Genomic DNA, 27,921 nt, shown 5'->3' with positions numbered 1-27,921 from the left:
GGCCAGTCCCGGTACCGTAAATACCGTCTCCGCGAGCCCGACCCCGTTACCGTAAATACCGTCTCCGCGAGCCCGACCCCGTTACCGTAAATACCGTCTCCGCGAGCCCGGCCCCGTTACCGTAAATACCGCCGCTGGGGCCGGTCCCGGTACCGTAAATACCGTCTCCGCGAGCCCGACCCCCGTTACCGTAAATACCGTCTCTGCGAGCCCGGCCCCCGTTACCGTAAATACCGCCGCTGGGGCCGGTCCCGGTACCGTAAATACCTTCTCCGCGAGCCGGACCCCGTTACCGTAAGTACCGCCGCGAGGTCCATCCCCTGTTACCGTAAATACCGCCCCTCGGTGGTTCCCCTGTGATAGCACCGCAGGGTCCACGCCAGTTATGGTAAAGATCGCCGCGTGGCCCAGCCTCCAAGGCGGTGGGCACCGCCTCGCGACCGGGTCTTCCATACCGTAAATACGGCTGCCCGAGCCCACTCGCAGCTGCGGGCCGTGCCGCAGTGGCGGTGCTGCTGCCGTCACCACCCAGAGCTGCCATTGCAGCACTTAAAAAAACCACCGTGGCTTCGATCTGGGATAGTGGTAAATATGAACGGGAAACCTAATAAAGGGGTAGGGAGGGTAGCTTTCAGATCTTGAATTGCCGGATCTATTACCTGCAGAGAGCACCGCACCTTGCCTCTCCCTTTTCACTTACACACTGGACATGTCTGCACGCTTTCGATCCTTAATTCTATTATGGCTTTGATCTTGACAAAATCTCCGGGGGGTCCATGACATCATTTTTAACAATTACAATTATTAAACATTGCAAAGAAGAACATGTAATTGTCATACACTTTTTTATTTGCTAAAACAAATATATGAAATTGCACTCTGTATCCTGTTTTTTAATCCACAGTATAGGGCAGAGAGGAGCAGAGGCATATTTCTCCAGGCCTCCTATGGATACAGACCCACCAGAGATCTCCACCATCTCCATGATTTCCCACTTAACATGCATCATCTTTGATAGCTTTTAGGAACTGTGTTATAAACACGTTCCTTAATTTCTAGCACAATGACATGAAATATTACAACTGTTTAATATATCTAATATAAATCTGACTAATAGCATCACATTGGTCTGTTTAACGCGACACCGCACGTAATAAGGGTACACTGTACCAGTTGGCACTTGGTTTTTATATTACATTTGATTACATTTTTATTTTATTATTTTTAAAATCTATTTTGAAAGATAACATTTCTTTTATGTACAGAAAATTCAACAGCATCCACTCAGCCCAGTTTCCCGGCCAGTTGTTTAGCCTTTACCTTTTCCAACTTGGCAATGTGAGCCAGACCCGGGACATTGCCTCCCCAGTGATGGTGGATCTCATCATATCTGTCATTGTAATTGGTCCTGATGGCTGCCATCAGCTCAGTCAGAGCTTCTTTGTCTTCTTGTGTGGAGGCAGCAGTGGTGCAGGTCTTCCTGTGGAGCAGGCCCGGAGAGCCTGGCCTTCCCCCTGTTAATGCAGTAGAGAACCCCCAGGGCAGGCCGGAAGACAGTGGGATCCACATCATGTGGACTCACTACCATCTGAGCCTTCCTGTTTTCCACAGAGATGGTGGCAGTATTAACCCCAGCTTGAAGGACAGGCGGCCTCTTAGTGGGGACATTCCCTTTGCCAGCAGCTTTCTTCTCAGCCCAAATCAATCTCTGCTTCTTCTCTCGCTTCCTCTCTGGTCTGTACTTGTGAGCCTGCTTAAGCAGGTGACTAGCTTTTTGGCAGCCCTGGTGAACTAGTTAACCGTGGGAGGCATTTTTAGACATTTATAGAGAATAGCCCTTTGCCACCGCAGGGCCATTTCACAAAGCAGATGAGGTCCCTTTTGGGCTGGATGTCCTGTCTGATGCCAAAATTCTTGGGCCTTTTCTCAAACGGGACTGATCACCTTCTTGGCCCCTTGCTGCTTCACAACAGCAGGAGCTGGGGCCACCTTCTTCCCCTTCCCCTTCTTTCCTTTTGGCATCTTGGATGTCTGGAGGAGAAAGATACATTTTGATTATATTTTTAAAAACATATTTGAGAGAGAGAGAGAGAGAAAGATCAGGAGGGGACAGGCAGGGGGAGAAGCAGACACTGAGCAGGGAGCCTGAGGGGGCTCAATCCCAGGACTCTGGGATCAGGACATGAGCCGAAGGTAGACACTTAACTGAGACACCCAGGCTTCTGATTACATTTTAAGAAGGAAATTGGAGATCTAGATTACATTTATTTTAGGGCCCTGTTAATAACAAATACCATGTAATGTTTTGAACCTAACATTATCCCCCAAGTTTGCCAAAATTAGCTGCACTTGTAGGTTTTTGAGGAGTAGAATGAAGGAGGACTATAGGAAATCTAACTTGAGAAAACAGAAAAAGCTATTAAGCATCACTGTGATTTTCAGTATTCATTCGCCTGCCCATCCTCCATTTATCCATTCACTTATTTAGTATTTATCAAGCACCAACAAAATGCTAAGCATTCTGGTTGGTATCCATTGAAGCAAAAGACAGGAGTCTTTGTGGTATTCATATACTAGTGAAGTAGAAATATGTTCAATCAAATACAAAGATGCCTGGGTGGCTCAGTGGTTGAGCGTCTGCCTTTGGCTCAGGGCGTGATCCTGGGGTTCTGGAATCAGGTCTTACAGTGGACTCCCTGCACGGAGCCTGCTTTTCCCTCTGCCTGTGTCTCTGCCTCTCTCTCTCTCTCTTTCTCTATATCTCTCACAAATGAATAAATAATATCTTTTAAAAGTCATATGTACACAAATTAATAAATTTATTATGTATTTCAAATTATGCAAATGATGTGAAGAGAAGGAACAGGGTTCTCTAAGAAGGCCCAACTTAATTTGGGGAGGGAGGCAAAGAAAAGGGAAACACTGATTCAAAGGGATACACACACCTCTAAGTTTATAGTTAGCATTAGTTACAATGGCTGAGATATGGAAGCAACCCAAGTGTTCATTGATAGATGGATAAGGAAGCTGTAATATATATATATATATGTATATTATAATTTATACACACAATATGTATATATATTACAATAGTATTAATACTATATAATACAATTATATTGTTAATATATAGTATTATATATACACACACACACATATACACAATGAAATATTACAACAACAAGGATGGACCTAGAGGGTATTATGCTAAGTGAAATAAATCAGAGAAAGACAAATACCATGCAATTTCACTCATGTGGAATTTAAGAAACAAAACAAATGAACAAAGAAGAGACACAGGCAAAAAACCAGACTCTTAAATACAGAGAACTGGTGTTTGCTAGAAGAGAGATGGGTATGAAGGGATAGGTGAAATAGGTGATGAAAATTAAAGAGTACACTTATCATGATAAGCACTGAGTAAAATATAGAATTGTTAAGTCATTATATTGTACACCTGAAACTAGTATGACACTGTATGTTAATTACACTTCAATAAAAAAAAAATTGGTAGGGGAAGAAGTTTGTGTGTGATACAGGGAAGACCTTTCAGAGTTAGGGATATTTGAACTGGGAAGAATATATACCAATTCCTTTCCTGTTATAACTTATTAAACTTCAAGAAATGGATGACATTTTATATATTAAAGCCTGGTGAATATAGAAACAAATATAGTATAGATTTTATTTTTTAATTAACTAATAGTATTAATATAGTATTAATTTTATTTTTAATTAATTGAGAGTGAGACTGCTAGAACAACTGGGGTGAGGGGTAGAGGGGGAGGGAGAGGAAGATGGAAAGGGAAAGGGAGAGAGAGAGAAAGAGAGAGAGAGAATCTCTCAAGAACACTCCAGGCAGAACATGGAGACTGACTGGGGTGCAGTCTCACAACCCTGAGAGCATGACCTGAGCTTAAATCAAAAGTTGGATGCTTAACTGACTAAGCCACCCAGGTGCCCCTATTATAGATTTTTTAAAGTATGTAAATTACTATGTATCTAGATGAGAATTCACTCACCTTTACTTAAAAGTTACTTAAAGGAGTTTACTTAAAAGAGATAGAAGACAATGTTTTTATTAGTACCCAATATTATAAAGTGAAAATAATTCTTAAAATCCTATTAAAAGAATCCAAGGAAGGTTTGTTGTGCTCATATTGCCCATATTTCAATTTCTTTCAACACTTTCAATTACAAATTATACAAAATTATGTCTTCTTTGCATAGGATAAATTAGAATAAAATATTTAATATTTATATATCACTTTAGTTAAATTTAGTGTTTTCTCTTTAACCAGTATGATTTTTAATTCATGAAAATTGGGTCATGTAAGCAAGCAATTTATAAAGTCAAAGAATGATTATGAACTGGAAAACAGAAATCATGAGGGGACTCTAAAGTAAATGTAAACTTATAGCATGTTAATTTAAGGTATAATTTTGTATTTAATCTTAACTGATGTCAATAGTATTATTTCAGTCTAAATCCATTTTCCTTTGAACTTCCTAAGAGCAATCAGAATTGGATATAGTGAAAGGTTTTGCATGGAAATCCTGGTCAGTTGATGAAAGTGGCATTTTATTATTGCACATTTTTACAAATTTTCATATTGTTTAATTGGAAACTTAAGTAAAAATTGTAGAAATGAGTTAAGACCAATTTAGCTTCTTTCTCTCCAGTTGAAACTATATTTGAATAGTATGATGTGTAGTTAAAGAGAATTGATTAAACAATGATACATTCTCAAGAATTTTAATGTATCCATTAAAAATGAAAGAGGGCTAATTTTATATAATGCAGGATTTCTCAACCTTGGCACTATTGACTTTTGTGGCTAGATAATTTGTTGTGGTGGGGAGGTGTCCTGTGTATTATAGGATGTTTAGCAGCATCCTTGGCCTCTACCCAGTGGCGGTCTTCCTCAATAATGACAACAACAACAAAATGTCTCCAGATATGCCAAATATGCCCCTATGCAAAATTGCCCCTAGTTCAAAATCATGGTTGAGTAGGGTAGCTCAGTTGGACTAATCAATTAAAAAATATATTTGTATCTCCTGTTTTAATGTACTGGAGAGTAACAAGAGCAAGTCTACCCTGGAAAAATACATGCTGTGGGTAAGATTTGTGACTTTAAGGCTTTTTGCTTGAGGACACTCTCCAATTTGCAATCAGTGGGCAGCAGAAAGCCACAATATTACCGGCAAGACCAGCTACACAATTTGTGAGGACCAGTGCAAAATAAAAGTCCAGTGTCCATTGTTGAAAATTTAGGAATTTCAAGACAATGATAACAGAATATTAAAACAGGCATGAAGTCATGTATAACTTTGCAGGTAATATGTCCATGAAGCTGGGCCTACTTATTGGCCTGAGATATCAGAGAATAGAATTTGGAGCTGGGGAAACAGCCAAAAAATTACTAGTGGAATCCTAGAAGGGAGAGAACTTTAGAAATGTGAGCCACACAAATCTGTCTGTAAAATCCACTCAAATCTTTGGCTAACAACTAACAACAACAACAACAACAACAACAACAAAAACCAACTAACAACAATGCAGGAGATTGGGGACCTGACCAAAACACCTAAAAAGTATAAAGGGACAGAACAAAGATTTCATGGTTTCTTTCTTTAAGACAGATTTTGAGTTCAGCTACCTTAAGTGGTTTATAGAACAACAACAACAACAACAACAACAAAAGCATTCATAGAGTGATATAACAGAAAATAAAGTAATATTAATTGATGCCTAGATAAACCAGATGTAGCAATTAGCAGACAAGGGCTTTAAAGTAGTGATCACAAATATGTTTAGAGTTAAAAGAAGGTAGATACATAAGGAATGAACCCATGGATAATCTTTTATTTTTAAGATTTATTCATTTATTCATTCATTATTTATTTATTCATTCAGAAAGAGTGAGAGAGAGGCAGAGACACAGGCAGAGGGAGAAACAGGCTCCATGCAGGAAGCCCGACGTGGGACTCGATCCCGGGTCTCCAGGATCACACCCTGGGCTGTAGGCAGCGCTAAACCTCTGCGCCACTAGGGCTGCCCAAACCCATGGATAATCTAAACAGAGAATTTGAAACAGTAAAAGAGAAGCAAATGGAAATATTAAAACTCAGAAGTATAACTGAAATTAAAAAAAATCACTGTATGTGCTTACCAGCGGGTTGAAGATAGAAAAAGAACAAGTTGGTGAAATTAAAAATAGATCAATAGAAATGATCCAATGTGAAGAACAGAAAGGAAAAAACTGAAGAAAAATTAACAGATTCTCTGAGGCCTGTTGATCAATATTATGTGGTCTAAACAAAGTGCAATTAGAGTCCTAGAAATAGATGAGAAAAAAATTGGCATAGAAACAATAATCAAAGAAATAATGGCTCCAAACTTCTGATATTTGATGAGACAATGTTAACTTACAAATCCAAAGAACCCAGTGAACCACAAGCAAGATTAATATAAAGATGAACACACATAAGCACATATGATGAAAGTGCTGAACTTCAAATACAAAGAGAGAATTGTAGAAGTAGACAAAGAAAGAGAGACATTATGTATAGGGAAGCAGGATGTGAAAAATGCTGACTTTTCATCAGGAACATTGGATGCTGAAAGGCAGCAGAACAGCATAGTGGAGGTGCTGAAATACAGAAAAACATCACCAATCCAGAATTATATATCTTGCAAAGCTATACTTCAAGAATAAAAGTGAAAAAAAGTAAAATTAAAATATAAGAAGATGGGCATCAGCTGACCTGTACTATGAAAAATGCTAAATGGAAGTCTTCAGGCTAAAGGGATATGACACCAGATGGTAACTTAGATCCAGAGGAAATACAAAGATCAGCATAAATGGCAAATATGCCGGTGAGTATGAAGACTACATGTATTTTTCTTTTTAAGATTTCTTTTAAAAACATATGCCTATTTAAGGAAAAATATGAACAGTGTATTGTGGGTTTATAGAGTGTGCAGATATCATCTATGGAAATGTTACAAAGGATGTGGTGGGCAAAGGGACTATACTCTCTCACAAAGTTCCAGTGTTTTGTGGAAAATAGTACAATATTAACCATAAGTAGATTGTGATAAGTTACTAATAGAATTTTCTGCCCTGATGAACATGTTATATATCTGTATTGTTCTCTAAAGTAGCCACTAACCCTCAACTTTATGGTCAACTAATATTCGACAAAGGAGGAAAGACTGTCCTCTGGAAGAAAGTCTCTTCAATAAATGGTGCTGGGAAAATTGGACATCCACATGCAGAAGAATGAAACTAGACCACTCTCTTGCACCATACACAAAGATAAACTCAAAATGGATGAAAGATCTAAATGTGAGACAAGATTCCATCAAAATCCTAGAGGATAACACAGGCAACACCCTTTTTGAACTCGGCCACAGTAACTTCTTGCAAGATACATCCACGAAGGCAAAAGAAACAAAAGCAAAAATGAACTATTGGGACTTCATCAAGATAAGAAGCTTTTGCACAGCAAAGGATACAGTCAACAAAACTCAAAGACAACCTACAGAATGGGAGAAGATATTTGCAAATGACAGATCAGATAAAGGGCTAGTTTCCAAGATCTATAAAGAACTTATTAAACTCAACACCAAAGAAACAATCCAATCATGAAATGAGCAAAAGACATGAACAGAAATCTCACAGAGGAAGACATAGACATGGCCAACATGCACATGAGAAAATGCTCTGCATCACTTGCCATCAGGGAAATACAAATCCAAACCACAATGAGATCCCACCTCACACCAGTGAGAATGGGGAACATTAACAAGGCAGGAAACCACAAATGTTGGAGAGGATGTGGAGAAAAGGGAACCTCTTGCACTGTTGGTGGGAATGTGAACTGGTGCAGCCACTCTGGAAAACTGTGTGGAGGTTCCTCAAAGAGTTAAAAATAGATCTTCCCTACGACCCAGCAATTGCACTGCTGGAGATTTACCCCAAAGATACAGATGCAAAGAAATGCCGGGACACTTGCTCTGCATCACTTGCCATCAGGGAAATACAAATCCAAACCACAATGAGATCCCACCTCACACCAGTGAGAATGGGGAACATTAACAAGGCAGGAAACCACAAATGTTGGAGAGGATGTGGAGAAAAGGGAACCTCTTGCACTGTTGGTGGGAATGTGAACTGGTGCAGCCACTCTGGAAAACTGTGTGGAGGTTCCTCAAAGAGTTAAAAATAGATCTTCCCTACGACCCAGCAATTGCACTGCTGGAGATTTACCCCAAAGATACAGATGCAAAGAAATGCCGGGACACCTGCACCCCGATGTTTCTAGCAGCAATGTCCACAATAGCCAAACTGTGGAAGGAGCCTCGGTGTCCATCGAAAGATGAATGGATAAAGAAGATGTGGTTTATGTATACAATGGAATATTCCTCAGCCATTAGAAATGACAATTACCCACCATGTGCTTCGACGTGGATGGAACTGGAGGGTATTATTATGCTCAGTGAAATAAGTCAATCAGAGAAGGACAAACATTATATGGTCTCATTCATTTGGGGAGTATAAATAATAGTGAAAGGGAATAGAAGGGAAGGGAGAAGAAATGTGTAGGAAATATCAGAAAGGGAGACAGAACATAAAGACTCCTAACTCTGAGAAACGAACTAGGGGTGGTGGAAGGGGAGGAGGGCGGGAGGTGGGGGTGACTGGGTGGCGGGCACTGAGGGGGGCACTTGACGGGATGAGCACTGGGTGTCATTTTGTATGTTGGCAAATTGAACACCAATAAAAAATAAATTTATTATTAAAAAAATAAATAAAAATAAAAATGTGCATCACAGCACCACAGAGAAAAGCTATAAAAAAAATAGCCACTACTTACATGTAGTGGCTTACATGTAGTCACACTGAACACTTGAAATGTGGGTATTGTCAATTGAGAACTAAATTTTAATTTTAATTAAAAATCCCAGACTCTTAAATACAGAGAACAGGTGGTTGCCAGAGGGAAGGTGGATGAGGAAATGTGCAAATTAGGTGAAGGAGATTAAGAGGTACAAACTTTCAGTCATAAAATGAATTAAGTCATGGGGATAAAAGATAGAGCATGGGGAATATAGTCAATAATATTGTAATAACATTGTATGGTGACAGATGATGACTGCACTTACCATAGTGAGCACTGAGTAATGTATAAAATTATTGAATCACTATGTTGTATACTTGAAACTAATGTAATATTTTATGTCAATGATTCTTCAATAGTTTATAAAAATAAATGTAAATGATCACATGTGGCTAGTGGCTACCATTTTGTACAATGTAGCCCTAGAGAAACCACTAAAAAATAGTGAAAAGTAGAATACCTAAAAAACTAATTGGAGGAAAAAACTGAAATACCAGAAAGTATTCAATTAAGCCCAAAGAAAGAACAGAGGGAAGCAAACAAATAAACCGTATAGCAAAATGGCTAACTTAAATCCAACTATTTTAATAATTAAATGTAAGTGGACTAAACCTTTTAATAAAAGACAGAGAATGTCTAAAAAATGTCTTTTAATAAAAGACAGAGAATGTCTAAAAAAGAAAAGACCCAACTTTCTGCTGTATATAAGGAACACACTTTAAATACAGACACAAATAGGCTGATAGAAAAAAGAAGGAAAAAGATATGTGTCGGTGTGTTTGTTTCCTAGTGCTGCCATAATAGATTACCCCAAGCTAAGAAGTCTAAAACAGATACTCATTCTTTTACAGTCCTGAAGGTCAGAAGTCAAGATGAAGATGTTGGCAGGGCCACGTTCTCTCTGCAGGTTGTAGAGGAAAGTTCTTCGTGGTCTCCTCCAGTGCTGGTGGCTCTGGTGCCTATTGACTATGGCAGCATCACTGCATTCTCTGCCTCCATGCCTTCTTTCCTGTGTCTCTGCGTGTCCTTTTCTGGCTCTTATAAACACAATCTCATTGGATTTAGGCCCCACTCTAATCTAGTTATGATCTCCTATCTCTCCTTACCTTAATGATGTTCGGCAAAGACTTTCTTTCCAAATAAGGCCACATTCTGGGGCCTTAGGAGGGCATGAATTTCTGAAAAAGTACTGTTTAACTTACTATGTATCGAAATATTAATCACAAGAAACCTGGAATGGCTACATTAATATCAGGCAACATGATAAGGAGATTTACTGAAAGTAAAGAGCACTACTTCATTATGATGAAAGGGTCGATACATCAGGAAGACATAACAAATATAAACATTATATCCAACATTTGCAAAATGCTTCTCCCAAGTTCAAGTGAAATATTCACTGACATACATCAAAACTGGGCCAGAAAAACATCGGCGAATCATAAAACACTAAGAAGTCTTATAAAGCATGCTTTCTGACCATGATGGAATTAAGTCAGCAGGACAATATCGAGAAAATTCCCGCATATTTGGAAATTAAGCAACCAACTTCGTTTTTTTAAATAATAAATTTATTTTTTATTGGTGTTCAACTTGCCAACATACAGAATAACACCCAGTGCTCATCCCGTCAAGTGCCCCCCTCAGTGCCTGTCACCCATTCATCCCCACCCCCCACCCTCCTCCTCTTCCACCACCCCTAGTTCGTTTCTCAGAGTTAGGAGTCTTCATGTTCTGTCTCCCTTTCTGATATTTCCTACCCATTTCTTCTCCCTTCCCTTCTATTCCCTTTCACTATTATTTATATTCCCCAAATGAATGAGACCATATAATGTTTGTCCTTCTCCAATTGACTTATTTCACTCAGCATAATACCCTCCAGTTCCATCCACGTCGAAGCACATGGTGGGTATTTGTCATTTCTAATGGCTGAGGAATATTCCATTGTATACATAAACCACATCTTCTTTATCCATTCATCTTTCGATGGACACCGAGGCTCCTTCCACAGTTTGGCTATTGTGGACATTGCTGCTAGAAACATCGGGGTGCAGGTGTCCCGGCATTTCATTGCATCTGTATCTTTGGGGTAAATCCCCAGCAGTGCAATTGCTGGGTCGTAGGGCAGGTCTATTTTTAACTCTCTGAGGAACCTCCACACAGTTTTCCAGAGTGGCTGCACCAGTTCACATTCCCACCAACAGTGCAAGAGGGTTCCCTTTTCTCCTCATCCTCTCCGACATTTGTGGTTTCCTGCCTTGTTAATGTTCCCCATTCTCACTGGTGTGAGGTGGGATCTCATTGTGGTTTTGATTTGTATTTCCCTGATGGCAAGTGATGCAGAGCATTTTCTCACGTGCTTGTTGGCCATGTCTATGTCTTCCTCTGTGAGATTTCTGTTCATGTCTTTTGCCCATTTCATGATTGGATTGTTTGTTTCTTTGGTGTTGAGTTTAATAAGTTCTTTATAGATCTTGGTAAGTAGCCCTTAATCTGATGTGTCATTAAGCAACCAACTTCTTAATGATCCATGGTTCTTAGAAAAGTTTAATAAAATTAATAAATTCCTAGTAAGAAGTAAAGAAAATGCAAATTATCAATACTAGGTATAAAAGACAGCAACTGTTACAGCAACTATATATGTCGAAATGATAAATAGGAGTATTATGGACAAATTTATATCAACACATTAGACAGTTTAGGTGGAATGGACAAATTCTTTGGAAAATACAATTTAACAAAACTAATACAAGAAGAAATAGTAGTGTATGTAGCAAATAAATGGAAATTGTTACTGAACGTGTCCCCACAAAGAAAACTCCAGGTATTGATTACTTTACTGGTAAATTCTAGAAAACTTTTAAAGAAGATAAATTACAGTATTAAATAAACTCAGAATAAAGAGGAAGAAAAAGTTTTAAAACTCTGACTTGTTTAAAGCCAGCACAACCTCAATACAAAGACTTGACCAATACAATATAAAACCAGGACATCTTAGGCCAATATTGCTCATGAATATAGATTCAAAAAAGTTTTTAAAATATTATCCAGCAATGTATAAAAATAATTATATGTCACCATCAAGTGGGATTTATCCCCATGGTACAAGATTGATTTAACATATTCTCTGGATTTTTAAAAGGACATAGCTGTTAATATAGAAAATACTAAGGAATAATCTTAAAAGCATTCTAGAGCTAATATTTGGGTTTAGCCAGGTCTCAGGATAACAGGTCAGCATACAAAAATAAATTATGTTACTATATACTAACAGAAACACTGCTACCACCACAATTGGAACATGAAATTTTAAAATTCCATCTATAGTTGAACCCCAAATTACAAAATAGGAATAAATTTGATAAACGATGTGAAAAGCTGCTACACTGAGAGCTACACAACATTGCTGAGAGAAATTAAAGGCCTGAGAGAATGAAGGAGAAGTATAACATGACTCAGTATTGTTCTTTCCCTCAAATTAATCTATAGGTTCAATGTAATATCAATTATAATCCAGGAGCCATTTTCATAGATGTTGATAAGCTGATTATAAAATTGATGTGGAGGTGCTAATGACCTAGAATATCCATAGGAATCTTGGTAGAGGGATCCCTGGGTGGCGCAGCAGTTTGGCGCCTGCCTTTGGCCCAGGGCGCGATCCTGGAGACCCGGGATCGAATCCCACATTGGGCTCCCGGTGCATGGAGCCTGCTTCTCCCTCTGCTTATGTCTCTGTCTCTCTCTCTCTCTCTGTGACTATCATAAATAAATACAAGTTTAAAAAATTAAAAAAAAAAAGGAATCTTGGTAGAGAGGACCAAAGTTGGAGGACTTAACACTACTTTTCTTCAAAACTCATTGTAAAAGGACAGTAATCAAGATAGTGTGGGACAGAAGGACAGACAAATGTATCAGTGAAATAGGATGCTCAGAGAAGAAATAGACCCACACCAACATGGTCTATTGGGCTTCAACAAAGATGCCAAAGTAATTTAATGAGAGGAAGGTTTTTCAACAAATTGTAGCAGAACTGGATGTTCACATTAGAATAAAATGGGCCTTGTCCCCGACCTCACATCATACACGCAAAAGTAATGAATATTGAACATAGACTTAACTATAAAATCTGAAATTATAAAGGTTTTATTTTTTTTTTTTTTTTTTTTTTTTTTTTAAATTTTTTTTTTTTTAAATTTTTTAAATTTTTTTTTTTTTAAATTTTTTTTTTTTTTTTTTTTTAATTTTTTTTTTTTTTTTTTTTTTATTTATTTATGATAGTCACAGAGAGAGAGAGAGAGAGAGGCAGAGACACAGGCAGAGGGAGAAGCAGGCTCCATGCACCGGGAGCCCGATGTGGGATTCGATCCCGGGTCTCCAGGATCGCGCCCTGGGCCAAAGGCAGGCACCAAACCGCTGCGCCACCCAGGGATCCCCTATAAAGGTTTTAAAAGAAAACATAAGTGGTATCTTTCTGACATGGGGATAGACAGATTTCTTGTTAGGACACAGAGAAATTAATCATAAAAGAAAAACTGAGGGCACCTGGGTGGCTCAGTGGAGTGTCTGCCTTTGGCTCAGGTCATGATCCCTGGGTCCTGGCATGGAGTCCCACATCAGGCTCCCTACAGGGAGCCTGCTTCTCCCTCTGCCTGTGTCTCTGTCTCTGTGTCTCTTTCATGATTTAATAAATAAAATCTTAAAAAAATTGGACTTCATAAAATTAAAAACTGTTTACCAAGAGATGATATTAACATGAGTAGACTGAAGGTATTTGCAATGCATATATTAACAATGAGCTTCCACAAATCAACAAAAATAAGACAACTCAAAAATGTGTGAAATACTAGAACATTCTATGAAGGAAGATATGATTCGCCAATAAGCAAATGAAAAAGTGATCAACATCTTTAGTCATCAGCAAAATGCAAATGTGACCTATTACATCAACTAAAATTGAAAACATACTCAACCCAAGTGTTGGTGAAGATGTAGGGAAACCAGAACACTACTGCTTTTCTAGTGGGAAAATACAATGGTCCCATTATTTTAGAAAAACAATTTTGCAGCTTTATTTTATAAACTTATACATTTACTTATCCTTTAAGCCAGGAATTCCATTCCTAGATATTTATCCAAAAGAAATTTAAATATGTGACCACAGAAAGACTTGTAGAAAAAAACATAGCTGCCCTATTCACAACTGCCCCAAACTGGAAACAACACAAATACCCATTGTCAGAACAATGACTTGAGGGGCATTTTTATGCAATGGGATGATATTACTCCTGAATAGAAAGAAACTACTAATGAATTTTACAACATAGATTAATCTCATTGACATTTTGCTAAGTGAAAAAAGCCAACACAAAAGACTACATACTCTGCTTACTTGAAGTTCTGGAACAGAACTAATTGAGGTTGAAAAAAATTGCGACTGGTTCTCTGGTAGATAGCATTGAGTGAATTTTCAGGGAAGCTTAAAGAAGCCTCAATATGATCAGGGTGTGGGCTATCCATTTATCAAAATCACACAACTAAGATGTGGGAGCACATTGTATGTAAATTTTACATAAAAAAACTAAAATCTGGTGGAGTGTGGGAAGTGGGTGGAGTTCCAGATGATACAAGAGTAGCAGAATGTTTAGAAATCATTGAAGCTGGGTGATGAATACATTTGGGTTCATTATACCCTTTTGTTTGCTTTGTATATGTTTGGAATTTCCATAATAGAATGTGTAAAAATCATGAACAGAAATTAATTATGCAACATTATGATAATGAAAAATGGTGACAAGGACATACAAAATATTCCTCATAAATGAAAAAGGAACTTCTACAATAGCATATTTTGAAAAGAAACATCTCAATGTGTAGAAAGTCACTGAAAAACGGCATTCTGAAGTGTAAGCAATGTTGTCTCTTAGTTGAGATATGGCTGGCTGATTTTTTTCTTCTTTATGCTCTTTTCCATCCCTCGCCCCCCCCACCCCCTCCATGAATACATATAGCTTCATCATTCTATTTGATATCTTTCTTGCGATTTATGCGGGTTGTTGATATCTAGTTTGATCCAAACTTGGTCTGGGCATTTATTTGCTTATTTGGTACCTCCATCGGTGCAGAAAAGAGCCCTCAGGCCTAGGAGGGATGTATTTGCTTCTCCTAAGCAGATTCCAGGTAGCTGGGAGATTCAGGCACAGGTCGACCTCAGAGATACTGCAGATTCTTTTTCAGACCACCACAACAAAGTAAATACAGCAAAAATTTGAGTTAAAGAAATGTTTTGGTTTGCCAGTGCATATAAAAGTTACATTTACACTATATCGTAGTTTATTAAGTGTGCATTGGCATTATGTTTAAAAGAATACTGTACATACCTTAATTTAAAAATACTTTATTTTGAAAAAATGTTAATTACCTGAACTTTTAGTGAGTGATAATCACTGATCACACATCACCATAACAAATATAATAATAATGAAAAAGTTTGAAATATTGACAGAATTACCAAAATATGACACAGAGACATGAAGTCAGCCAATGCTGTTGGAAAACCAGTGCAGATAGACTTACTTGATACAGGGTTGCTGCAAATCTTCAATATGTAAAAAAACCCAATATTCGTAAAGCACAATAAAATGAAGGACAATAACATGAGGTATGACTACAGTGGGGTAATACACTCATGGGTGTGCACAGTGTTTCACTAGAATTCCAGTAGAAAAACTTATTTTATATCTAGATTCTTTTAATATCTGTTTTATGTCTCATAATAATCATGATATTATTAGTATGACTGATAACACGTGCATGTTGAAGTTTTGAATTAAAATATTTTCTCATTGGGTGAACAAAACAATTGGAAGGCACTGATTTAGAGGATATTTGACCAGCTACACTATTTGGGGGATCTCCTTGCAAGGCATGCTGGGAGGGCTGCTGTGGGACCTTCTTGGGCTGTTGGAGTGGGTTTCTGGTGGGGAGCTGGAATGGCATATCGTTCTGGTTGTTGGTCTCTGAGCAGAGACTAGCCTGCTGCTCACAGCCACAGTCAAACTGACGTCATGAGGACTGTCCCCAACCTGATGGAGGTAGAAGAGAAATCGGGGCAGCTTTTACTCTATGTTCTCTTAAATCCACATGTTCAATGGCATGTATCTTTCTAGTTGTTTTCAAGGTTTTATTTAAATTCTAGTTAGTTAACATGTAGTGTAATATTGGTCTTAGGAGTAAAATTTTGTGATTCATCACTTACATGTAACACCCAGTGTTTATCACAGTAACATCCATTACCCATTTGGCCCACCCCATCCCCCACCTCCCTTGCAGGAGCCCTCAGTTTGTTCTCTACAGTGAAGGGTCTCTTAAGGTACTCTGCCTCTCTGTCTTCCTCTTCCCCTACATTCATCTGTTTTTTTTTTTTCTTAAATTCTACATATAAGCTCCTCAGTGTTTATAGCAGCATTATCAACAATAGTTAAATATGGAAAGAGCCCAGGGGTGCGTGGGTGGCACCGTTGGTTAAGTGTCTGACTCTTGGTTTCCACTCAGGTTGTGATCTTGGGGTCGTGAGATCCAGCCGCACATTATGCTTGGTGTTCAGTGTGGAGTCTGCTTAGAGATTCTCTCTAGCTCTCTCTTCTGTGCCTCCTGCTCATACTCTGTCTCTCTAAATTAAATAAATCTTAAAAAAATATGGAAAGAGTCCAAATGTCCGTTGATTGATGAATGGATAAAGAAAATGTGGTATAACTATATAATGGACTATTACTCAGCCATAGGAATGAAATCTTGCCATTTGCAATGGATGGAGTTAGTGTATTATGCTGAGCAGAATAACTTGTATCTTACAAGCAATTTTGAGCCTTCTTAAAAAAACCTGCATGTAGCCAATTTAATTTCTAATTTTAAAGCCAGCAATATTTCCTATACAAAATAACTTTTTTTCCTAAAATAGTACTCCAAATGGTTCAACAATCTTCTGCAGTTGGGGAATGAATGGATAAAGTGAGGCACAAAGTGAGGCATAAAGAAGTGAAATCACTAATATCAAAGGACACTCATGGAAATGGGCTTATATTCTTTATATTTAGACTCTGCTGAGAAAGCAACAATTAGCAAACTGAAAATGACCAAAATCTAGAGCTCTAAGAAGGAAATCAGGAAAATAAATTACCATAATTATAATATTTAATGATTGATAAAACATTATAACAATACAATCTAAAATCAGATGTTTTCCTGCAGTTTCATTTGCCTCTTTCAAGGATATCATGTTGAATTGTGCATGAACACACGACTTCAGCACAGTACTCAAAAATGATGTTAGAGGATTACCAGTCTTCATCTGTAACCACATGTGACATTAAGCTATGAATGACATTAAGCTATGAATATCCTGGGTATGATGAAAATAATCATTTAACAATGAAACAGAAAGCATTTTTACAACTAATGAAACCTGGAATGCTACACAACTTTCAAATCTCTCAGCTTTCGTAAACCAGGCCAGTCATCCTGCATTTCAGACTGTTTCTGTTGTCAACCAATAAAACGCCAGGCCAAATTAACAACTGGCTCCTCATCCACAGTGTGAACATATTGGATAATACGTGTATGTATATGTGTTTTGGAGGAGTGTGTGTCTGATTGCTTCCTGCATCTAGAGCAACACCTGGCACATAGTGAGCACTCAGGAAGCATTTGTTGCTCATCAGCTACAGTGCCATCTGTGTGTGACACATCATCTTTCAGAAACTTCTCTGTTTAGTTTTATTTTTATCAAAGTCCATGCACATACTTTAGAGGCAAATTGTTCTCTCATTTATGGAAAACAGCTTTCCTTTGCCAATCTTCCCACCCATCTCAGCCAATTTCAACTTTCTTAGCTCTTTTTTTTAATATTTATCTTATTGCTGTAATTTACATGTTTTCGCTGTTACTGCTTGACTGTTCCGTTTCAGGCCCAACTGATGGGTTCCCATTAAGCTGGGACTTCAGGTCTCATCAATACCCCTTGCTTGCTCCCTTCATCCTTTGCATTGACTCTTTTTTAAAAAAAAATTGAGGTGTAATTGACATGTAACATTCATTATGTGTATAAAATAATGATTTGAAATTTGTATGTGTACTATGAAATGATCGTGGCAATAAATCTGGTTAATATCTATCATCACACACAGTTAAAAATTATTTCCTTGTAATGAGAACTTTTGAGATTTACTCTCTTATCAACTTTCAAATATGCAATACAGTATCATTAACTATAGTCACCATGCTGTTCATTACATCTTGAGGACTTTTGTACATTTTGAACCTTCACCCATTTTGCCCACCCTCCAACCCCCACCTCTGACAACCACCAATCTGTCTCCTGAATGTATGAGTTGCATTTCTTTTTTTTTTTTTCAGATTCCACATATAAGTGAGGTCATACCGTGTTTGTCTTTCTCTGTCTAACCTATTTCATTTAGCACAATGCCCTCAAAATCCACCCATATTGTTGCAAATGGTAGGATTTGCTTTTTTTAATGGTGGAATACTATTCCATTGTGTATATATTTTCTTGATCCATACATCCACCTATGGACACTTAGGCTGTTTCCATGTCTTGGTTACTGTTAATAATGTTGCAATAAACATGGGGGTGCAAATATATTTTCACCACTCTTCATGTGCTCTCAAAAATCCCATTGTGTTTTATTAAAGTTTAGGGTCAGTATTTAGCGTTTACATCATTATGACTAAGTAAATTCTCTTTACAGTTGGGCAACTTAACTGTATTAGAATCACTTCCATTTCTGGATGGTGTTATACTTCCTCTAGAGTGAGTAATCCTCTCTCTACTCTGGTTTTCTATATTCTCATCACTAATTCAACTCTACACTCCATCCCCCTCCTCCCACCATTGTAGGAATCATCTCTCAACACATTCAAACATTAGTATCATCAATTCTGTTGTCTGCTTCCACCTGCGCTGGTTGCTCTCTCTCTTGGCCTGGTACATAGGTATTGCTGGGGCTCTCCCTTCACTAGGAAATTCCTCAACCTAGAGATTGTTTTCACTTATTTTCTTTTGGACTCCCTCTTCCCCTATTTTATTATGTTTACAAACAAAAGTCAAATTGTTAACATTTCACCATTTATAAATACATTATTTTTCTTAATCATTCTGATTTTTTTCATAAGAAATGTTGTTAGAAGCAGTATTACTGGTTGAAATGAATTAACTTTTAACTTCTTAAGACTATTTTTTAGAGCAGTTTTGAGTTCAAAGCAAAATTGAGCAGATAGTACACAGATTTCTCATGTGTCCCCTGCTGCATGCATGCATAGCCTCCCGTTAATGACATCTTAGCTAGAGTGATGCATTTGTTTCAACTGGTGCACCTACTTTGACACATTATCATCACCTAAATTTCATAGTTTACATTATGGCTCATTTTTGGTGGTGTACTTTCTGTGGACTTTGACAGATATATAACACATGTACCCATCATTAAATATCATATAGAATAGTTTCACTGTCCTAAACATTCTCTGTGCTTGCCTATTGATTTCTTCTTTCCCTTAATTGCTGGCAACCATGGTCCTTTTACTGACTGTAGTTTTGTCTTTGTCAAAATGCCATATAGATGGAATCATAACAATGTGTAGTCTTTTCAGATTGGCTTCTTCACTTAGTAGTGAACACATTTAAGTTTCCTCCATGTCTTTTCATGACCTGTTAGCTCATTCTTTTTAGTACTGAATAATATTCCCTTGTCTGGAGGTGTCACAGTTTATTTATCCATTCACCTATTTGCTTCCAAATTTTGGCCATTATAAATATAGCTGCTATAAACATTTGTGTGCAGGTTAATACATTTTCAACTCCTTTGGGTAAAATACCAAGGAGAATGATTGCTGAATTGTATGTTATCACCTCTCCTTTACGTGGGATTCCCTACTTTCTGGCTGCTATGAATTTCTCTTTCTTGCTTTTATTCCCTCTATTTTGTAGAAAACAGCTGCTATGTACTTTTTTTTTTTTTTTTTTAGAAAGGTATATTGGAAGTAAACTTGCTGAGAACTTGCCTATCTGAAAAATGCCTCCCTCACCATGCTTCATTGCTAGTTTGGCTGAATATAGAATTTTGCATTCAAAATATTTGTCTCAGAATGTTTAAGGCATGCAATTGATTTTTAGTTTTCAGAGTCACTTTAAAAAATTTCATTGCTGTTCTGGAATTTATGGGCATTTATTTATTTATTTATTTATTTATTTATTTATTTATTTATGACAGTCACACACACAGAGAGAGAGAGGCAGAGACATAGGCAGAGGGAGAAGCAGGCTCCATGCACCGGGAGCCTGACGTGGGTGGGATACGATCCCGGGTCTCCAGGATCGCGCCCTGGGCCAAAGGCAGGCGCTAAACCGCTGCGCCACCCAGGGATCCCGAGAAAATTTATTTACTTGATTTTTTTATTCCTTTCTTTTCTTTGGTCTTTCTATGAAATCTGATCATTCAGATGTTGGACTTTATGATTTTATTTTTCCTCTTTTATTTTCCAATTCTTTGTCCTTTTGTTTGATTTTTTCTGTGATTTTTCTTAACTTTATAATCCATTCATTTAAAAAAAAAACCCACAATACATATATTGAGATATAACTCACATGTCATAAGATTTACCCTTTTAATTTGTACAGTTCAGTGTTCTTTTCCTAGTATATTCACAAAATTGTAAAACCATCACCTCTTTCTAATTCCTAAACATTTTCATCATCCCCAAAAGAAACCCTGTGTCCATTAGAAAGCACTCCCTGCTTCTCTCTCCTCCCAGCTTCTGGCAATCACTAATAATCTTTTTGTCTTCATGGATTTGCCTATTCTGGACATTTCATATGAACAGAATTATATAATACATGGCCTTTTATGTCAGTTTCTTTTACTTAACATAATGTTTTCAAGGTTCATCCATCTATCAGCACCTCATTTCTTTTGTCGTATATCATTTTATTTATCCATTCATCAGTTATGGACACATGGATTACTTTGTGAAAACTGCTATGAATATTTCTGTACACATTTTGTGCAGACATATGTTTTTATTTCTCTTGGAAATTGCTGGGTCATATGGTGACTCCATGTTTAAAGTTTTGAGGAACTGCAGTGGCTGTACCATTTTGCATTCTTACCAGTAATATATAAAAGTCCCAATTTCTCCACATTCTCACCTACACTTGTTATTTTGTCTTTTTGATTATAACCATCCTAGTGTGTGCAAAGTGGTATTTCATTGTGGTTTTGGTTTGCATTTCCCTAATGACTAATGATGTCAAGTCAAACTAATAAAGTTTATTGATTTTTTAAATAAGATTTTTTTTTTTTTGAGAGAGAGAGAGAGAAAGCATGATTTGGCGGGGAAGGCTAGAGGGAAAGGGAGAGAAACAGATTCCCTGCTGAGCAGGGAGCCTGAGGGCTTCATTATAGGACCTTGAGATCATGACCTGAGCCAAAGGCAGATGCTTAATCTACTAAACCATCTAAGCATCCTTGATGTTGATTGATTTTTAAAGTCTACTGTCAAACTCTTACTTTCTAACAGTTTTTTCTTTGGTTGTCCTTTAGATATGTATATAAAACATGAAGCCATCCACCCTTGCTTATTGAAGACATATCTTTTCTTGCCTCTATGAGCATACTAATGAGAATATTTTGAATTTTCTTATTCTTGAATTTATTTTTTCCAAGTTTCTTTTCATATGTTTTAGTGTCTTTCACTCTATACATTTTTCCTTCAGGTTGTCCAGTCATCCTTTGAACTTAAAAGTGTACTGGGACCTCTGTGCATTACTGTTCAACTGTACAGTCTTCCCTGTAGGGGCATGTGGCTGGAATGTTTCTTGGTGGGGGAGGGAGATTCCTAATTAAGTATCTCTAGGTCTTTTCTTCTGGATAATTAAGATTCTTCAGTAGTTTCTTTCATGTTTTGTCCTAGAGCGTCTAAGCTTGAGCATGGCTCCTAGTATTGTGATAGCTGAGTGGGGAATCTCATCATTTGGTTTGTCAACTTTTGGTTAATCTCCCTATTTTCAGTTCCACAATCCCTTCTTCAGCTGGGCCCAGTTCAGACATCCTGATTTATCCTCTGCAAAGAGCAAGGCTCGGGGCCTCTGTCAGGATGGGTGAGGGGCAGTTGTTCAGCTCTGGAGAGTGCAGAAGGGGATGTAGAGGGTTAACTACCTTTTAAAAACTTTTTAGCACTAAGGTTACCCTCTTTTCTAGATTATGTTCAGGTCTATTATGTTCCTGAGCCTTTGGGAGTCTACTGGCACAAATAGAGTGCTTTTTATGATTTGCCTACTGTTTCCTTATGATATAGCTTTCTTCGAGCTGCTACATCAACTACAATTGATCCATCTGTTCTGGCTTCCAAAATTTTCCCTTCACTCCTATTATCTTTTTTAGTTTTATTTCAGTCTAGTGGGATTTAGGGACGCAGCAGAAGTTGAGCACTCTTGGTCAAATTCAAAATGTAGATAAAAATGAACAAGTGTCAAATTCTCTGTGCACCTTGGGATCACAAAATACACATATATAATGCTTTGATATTAAAGGAAGTCTTTGGGGATCCCTGGGTGGCTCAGCGGTTTGGCTCCTGCCTTTGGCCCAGGGCCTGATCCTGGAGTCCCAGGATCGAGTCCCATGTCGGGCTTCTTTCATGAGCCTGCTTCTCCCTCTGCCTGTGTCTCTAACTCTCTCTCTCTCTCTCTCTCTCTCTGTGTCTCATGAATAAATGAATAAAATCTTTTTTTTTTTTAAAGGAAGTCTTCCTGTGGCTCCATTTCTAAAAACAGCTTTCTCATCTGGCAAAATCAGTCAGACCTGGCCTACTCTTTTTGGATACCGAAATTTGTGATGTGGAAAACTCAATTGATGATAGCTTTTGTCTTGATGCCAAAATCATGGCTACAGGGCCAGCTTGGTTCATCTAGAAATAGTAGGATAATCATGTGTAAATGATATTCAGATTTATGAAACAGTGATCTTAGGCCCTCCTACAAATACATATATTCTCTGGATTAACACAGAGGCAGTGTCTTCAATAAATATTTACTGTTGACTGCTCTGCATGAGGTCTTGAATTAGGCACTAATGGTGGTGGGCAAGTACAGAGTGGAGAAGTACTCTTCTACTGTTAAGATAGTCCTTAATAGTCCTTTGTGTAAGAATGGCTAAGTGTGGGATCTTGCTTCATCTCACCAATAAGATAGCAGAAAATGAACAGAAGTCTCATCTTCTCATGGCCAAAGATAGAAACCCATTTTCATCAATACCTCTGTTTTCTATCTTCTTCTTGGGAGAGGTCTCTGCTTCTATTGAAGATGGTCCCTCTGCATCTCTCTCCTGGGAGTCATCCCTTCTCACTGCACTACACACTTCTTGTTTTCTAGTCAAGCATTCCCAGTAGGAATTCAGGTCCAATTCATTCTTTGCACTCTTTCTGACACCTGTGCCCACAGTCCACTGAAACCAGCTCTGGTCAAAGTCAGCAGGGACTTGCCTGCGGCCACAGCCATCGGGCACTTCTGTGTCAACATTGAGCTCAGCTACATTTGATACAGCTCTTAGAACTGGTCTTTTTCATCTTTTGTGATTACTCTCTCCTGAGTGTTCTCTAGTTGCTCCATCTCACTGTGCTTTGCTTTTCCCACTTTTACTTAGTTTCTAAGGGTGTGAATGCTCAAGCTCAGTCCTTTCTCTCCAGGTCATGGTTAAAATCTATCCTATGGTTTGAATCCTTCCTCCATGTTGGTGACCCCAGATTTCTGCCTCTAGCTCACACCTCTTCCTGAGTTCCAGGTTCCAATAGTTAGGAAGCTAATTGAAAGTTCCATTTGCATGTCTAATAGTCATCTTATTTTAACATGTGCAAAATGGAACTCATCCTCCTTCCACCACATGGATTCCTTTTTCCATCTTCCCCAGCTCAGATAAGGGGACCACAGATCATCCATTGCTTAAGACAGAAACTTAGGAGGCCTCCTCTGTTCTGCTACTTCAGGCTCCACATCAGTCTGTGATCAAGTCCTGTCACTTCTACCTTCATCTGTACCTCGAATACTCAAATATTTATGTCCTTACTGGTTGTACCCTGAGTCAAATGATTGCCTTCTTTTAGTTGGTTTTCTGCAGGAGCCTAATCTAAATGATTTCCTGGCTTCCACTACAAAGTGGCTGCAGTAAATCTTTTAAAAACGTAAATCCAATTATGTCATTTTATTTCTTATAAGCCTTCAGTGGTTTCCCTTTGCATTGGGAATAAGACTCCTACCTCCTTGCCCTGACTTATGTGCTCTGCATGATCTGGTTTCTGCCTACTTCTCCGAGTCTTCTACTACTTCCCCATAACATGCACCACTGTCTCTGGCTTTCTCTCTGTTCCTCAAACACCAAATTCATTCCTGCTCCAGGGCCTTTTTGCAACTGCCTTTTCCTCTGCCAAGGCAGCATTCCCAGAATCTAACATGACTGAATGGCTAGGTGGAAGGAAGAGGAACTGAATGTACGCTCCATGGGAGGAGGAGGCCAGTTTTCCTAATTCCTTGTATCCCCTGTCTAGCTTAGTGAATGAACTAAAGTTGTTTTATTCACAGTGTCCTAAAGAAAGAAGAGATGGGGCAAAGCTTTGAGAAGTATTTGGAAAGAAAGTGGGGTCCCCTTGTTCCCACCCTGTCTCACTTCCCATCTTCAGGCTAGATTATTCACACCTAGAGAAGGAGAGACAGAAGAGTAAGGAGAAGCATCCTCCTTCCTGGCTACAACTCTGGGACTCCAGTAAAACTCAGAGGGAGAGAATTATGAGGTCATGCTGCAGGTTAAAAACAGGGCCACAGACAGCCTTGTATGTCAGGGAAGTTGCAGAATCAGCAGGTCTGAGGGAAGAGGCAGCCATCCATGAGAAAAGTCTCTGATGGGACTTGGGAGTAGGTAGTCACTGCACCAGAAGTCACAGTGTCACATTTGTTCACTGTAACATGGACAAAATCCTAGGAGTGGGATCAGGGATTGGAAGGTGGCATGAGGCTGGGTCTCCTGGCTTATGAGAGCACTTTGTGTCAGCCTCCATTCAGTGACATCATATTGGGAGTTTGAGATTGGCCTTGGTGGGAGTATTTGTAGCATGGAAAATAGCAAATGCTAGAAATCAGTACTTTTTCTTTTTCTTTTCCTTGAACATCCTGGTTTACCAGTACACCACTGGAACAAACCAGTAATTGACTAAGGAATTCACTCAATCTGGATGAAATGAGGTCTCCAAGTGGAAATTTGGCTGGGTTATAGGAAAATACCTGTTAATCTTGGCATTCATGTGATAGCAATTAATTTTTCATTTTTTTTTCATGCTGAGAATTGTCTTAGGTGATGTTCCCCAGGGGAAGACAGAGATTTGGATATAAGTGATTTGTTAAGGCAGCTCTCCCAGGAGAAGCTAGTTAGAGAGTAGGGAAAGTAACATAGGAAGGACCCAAGCCAGCTGGGATTTTAAGTGACCAATCTCAAGGGAGGCCCTGAAGCCTACGTTACACTGCAGTTTTGATCCTGCCTCAAGGCATGGTTGGGAGGGCTTTCCCTGCACCTCTGTGATCAACCACTGGCCACAGGCTGCTCAAAGGACCACAAACTCCCAGTTACTTCCAGCAATCAGCACATCTAGTTGAAGCCATTCCAGTAGCCCAAAGGTCATCATCTGAAGAAGGCTGCAAAAGTAGAAGCTTGGGATGGGTTTGTGTGCTGAGGATGTAGTCAAAGCAACAGAGCACTTCATCCAAGGTAGCACCCAGAGGATGTGACTGATTTATTCATACTCTTTGGTTCTTGGCCCATTATCATTACTGGTCTGTGTAAGGTTTCTATCTTATTTTATTTTTCCTGCTTTATCCCTAGTCCCCACTTCCATGTACCCCTATAGGTAATGACATTAATGTGTTGGGTGAAGATTGATACCAATTACAACATGTGGACATGTAGGCATGTTTGGAGATTACAGGTTTACCCAAAGCACCTGTGTGTGTGTGTGTGTGTGTGTGTGTGTGTGTTTGCTGGGGGCAGGGGAGTTACAGTAGTTCAGGTAGGCTTTGGTTTAAGGAAGGGACCATGTTGGCCCAGAGGGGAGAAGGAGAAAGGCAGAGACTCGCTCCCTAGGGATATAGGAAACACATCCTCCTGCAAAGGTTGGCTCAGGTGACTCCAGGGTGAGCCTGGGCAGTCTGCATCATGGTGGATCCACAGGGTATGGCATGCTTTGGCAGAATTTTGGCAGCTGTTGAGAGCAGAGTCCCCAGCCAATGTGGGCATGGTAGAGGAAGATTCATGGCAGTGCTCTCTGCGGATGCCAGGATAGCTCTGATCCATACTAGAATCACTGTTCATAGTGGCGGCTATGTAGAGAAGTAGGGTTGGAAAGACACTGGAAAAGTTCCCAGTCCTGAGCACCACAGCCCTACTGCCTGAGTGACTACACAGTCCCAGGAATCAAGTCAGACTCCCAGGAGGAGTTTGGGAAGAACTGGGCCCCAGGAATCAAACAGATATTCTGCTCACTCCTAGAATAGTGGTTCCCAGGATGACTGGTGGCAAAGAAGACTCAAGAGCGAGAGGGGGTGCCACATATGGGAGCTTAATTCTATTCCTTAAGAGATAGTTTATCAGGTTAGCAAGAAGACTCATTCAAAACCTGCTCAGTGGTAGCCCCAGTCTACCATCCACCTCTGATGGGTGGGCTTGGCTCCCTGTCTGCCCTTGCTTATGGGCCAGGGTGCCCCATCCACCCGGGGGCTCTGACTGGCACATCTTTACAATGCGACTCCTTCCCTCTGCATGCCTAATTGGGTGGGATGGAGCCTTAACTTTGGATGAACCAATGACAAAGTCAAGAATTAGCATCAAGAGAGTTGGTCATTCTCTGTTTTGATATGTAACATGCTGCCTCAGGGCAGCCAAGGCACCCATATGCGGAGGAGACCAGTCTGCTGAGAGAAAAGAACATAATGGATGTTCAGAGAGGACCACGGGTAAAACCAGAGAATGATGAGGGCTTCTCAGGTTGTTTTCAGGACCGGTTGGAGGCCCAGCTGTGATTTTTGACTTGGGAGGCTAGGAGACAGACCACTGGCAATGAAAGCCCTCATTCCTGCCTCTCCCATTTTCTCTATTTGGGGACTTCCTCCTTAGTCTTTGGAAAAGCCTCCCAGACCTTTCTAGGTTGGGCCTGGTGCTCCCATTCTGTATTCCCCAAAATAGTCTGCATTTTCCACCAGACTCAGAACTCCTTAAAGGGGCCTCAATTCATCTTTTTAGCCCAAGTATGTATTCTTGAGCTTGGTAATACCAAGAGCTCAGAGTTTTAAAACAGAGTACTTGACAGAAGAAGTGGCCCTAGGGATGTCTCAGGATGAGGACAAAATGTATCCATAGTTTTTGAAAATGAGTAGCTCACTGGTGCCTTGACAGAAGACGCTCTTGGCCGCAGGGTAAGGGAAGCCAGAATGCAGTGGATCAAAGAGTGGTCAGGAGGAGTGCAAGGAAAGGGAGAACAAACTGAGGAAAATTTTCAAGATATTTGGTTGTGTTGGGAAGAGAACATAGTACTGGGTGAGGATGCAGGATGAATGACACAGAGATAGGCCTGAGGTGAGCCTGGCTGGAGGAAAAGGTGGGCCTCCAGGGCAGAGGCTGGCTGCATAGCAGCCCCAGTTCTGACTGCAAAATTTGAAATGATAGGTTTCTGGAAACTAACTCTGGATGTCACAACCTTGGCATTGAGACAGAAGGGAATGGCTGACCCAGGACTAGATTTCAGACACATGGGTAGTCGACCCAGCCAGAACAATGCTCTACAGCACTAGATTATTATTTTTTTATTTTTTAGATTTTATTCATGAGAGACACACAGAGAGAGACAGAGAGAGAGAGAGAGACAGACAGACAGACAGGCAGAGATACAGGCAGAGGGAGAAGCCGG

The 27,921-nt window shown here is 39.2% G+C and overlaps 1 long non-coding RNA gene across 1 annotated transcript; it reads right to left on the bottom strand.

Annotated features, from left to right (window-relative positions):
* Nucleotides 1-828: 828 nt before the first annotated feature.
* On the bottom strand, nt 829-27,921 carry LOC119876460. The gene is made up of 2 exons (XR_005362710.1): nt 23,234-27,921; nt 829-2,031 (listed from the first exon to the last, which is right to left on the bottom strand). It is a non-coding gene; the product is annotated as an uncharacterized LOC119876460 (long non-coding RNA).

The sequence above is a fragment of the Canis lupus genome, chromosome 7, assembly GCF_011100685.1.
Source record: "Canis lupus familiaris isolate Mischka breed German Shepherd chromosome 7, alternate assembly UU_Cfam_GSD_1.0, whole genome shotgun sequence".
Taxonomy (NCBI): domain Eukaryota; kingdom Metazoa; phylum Chordata; class Mammalia; order Carnivora; family Canidae; genus Canis; species Canis lupus.
The sequence above is the reverse complement of the archived record's forward strand: the minus strand, read 5'-3'. Positions and strand labels throughout refer to the sequence as shown.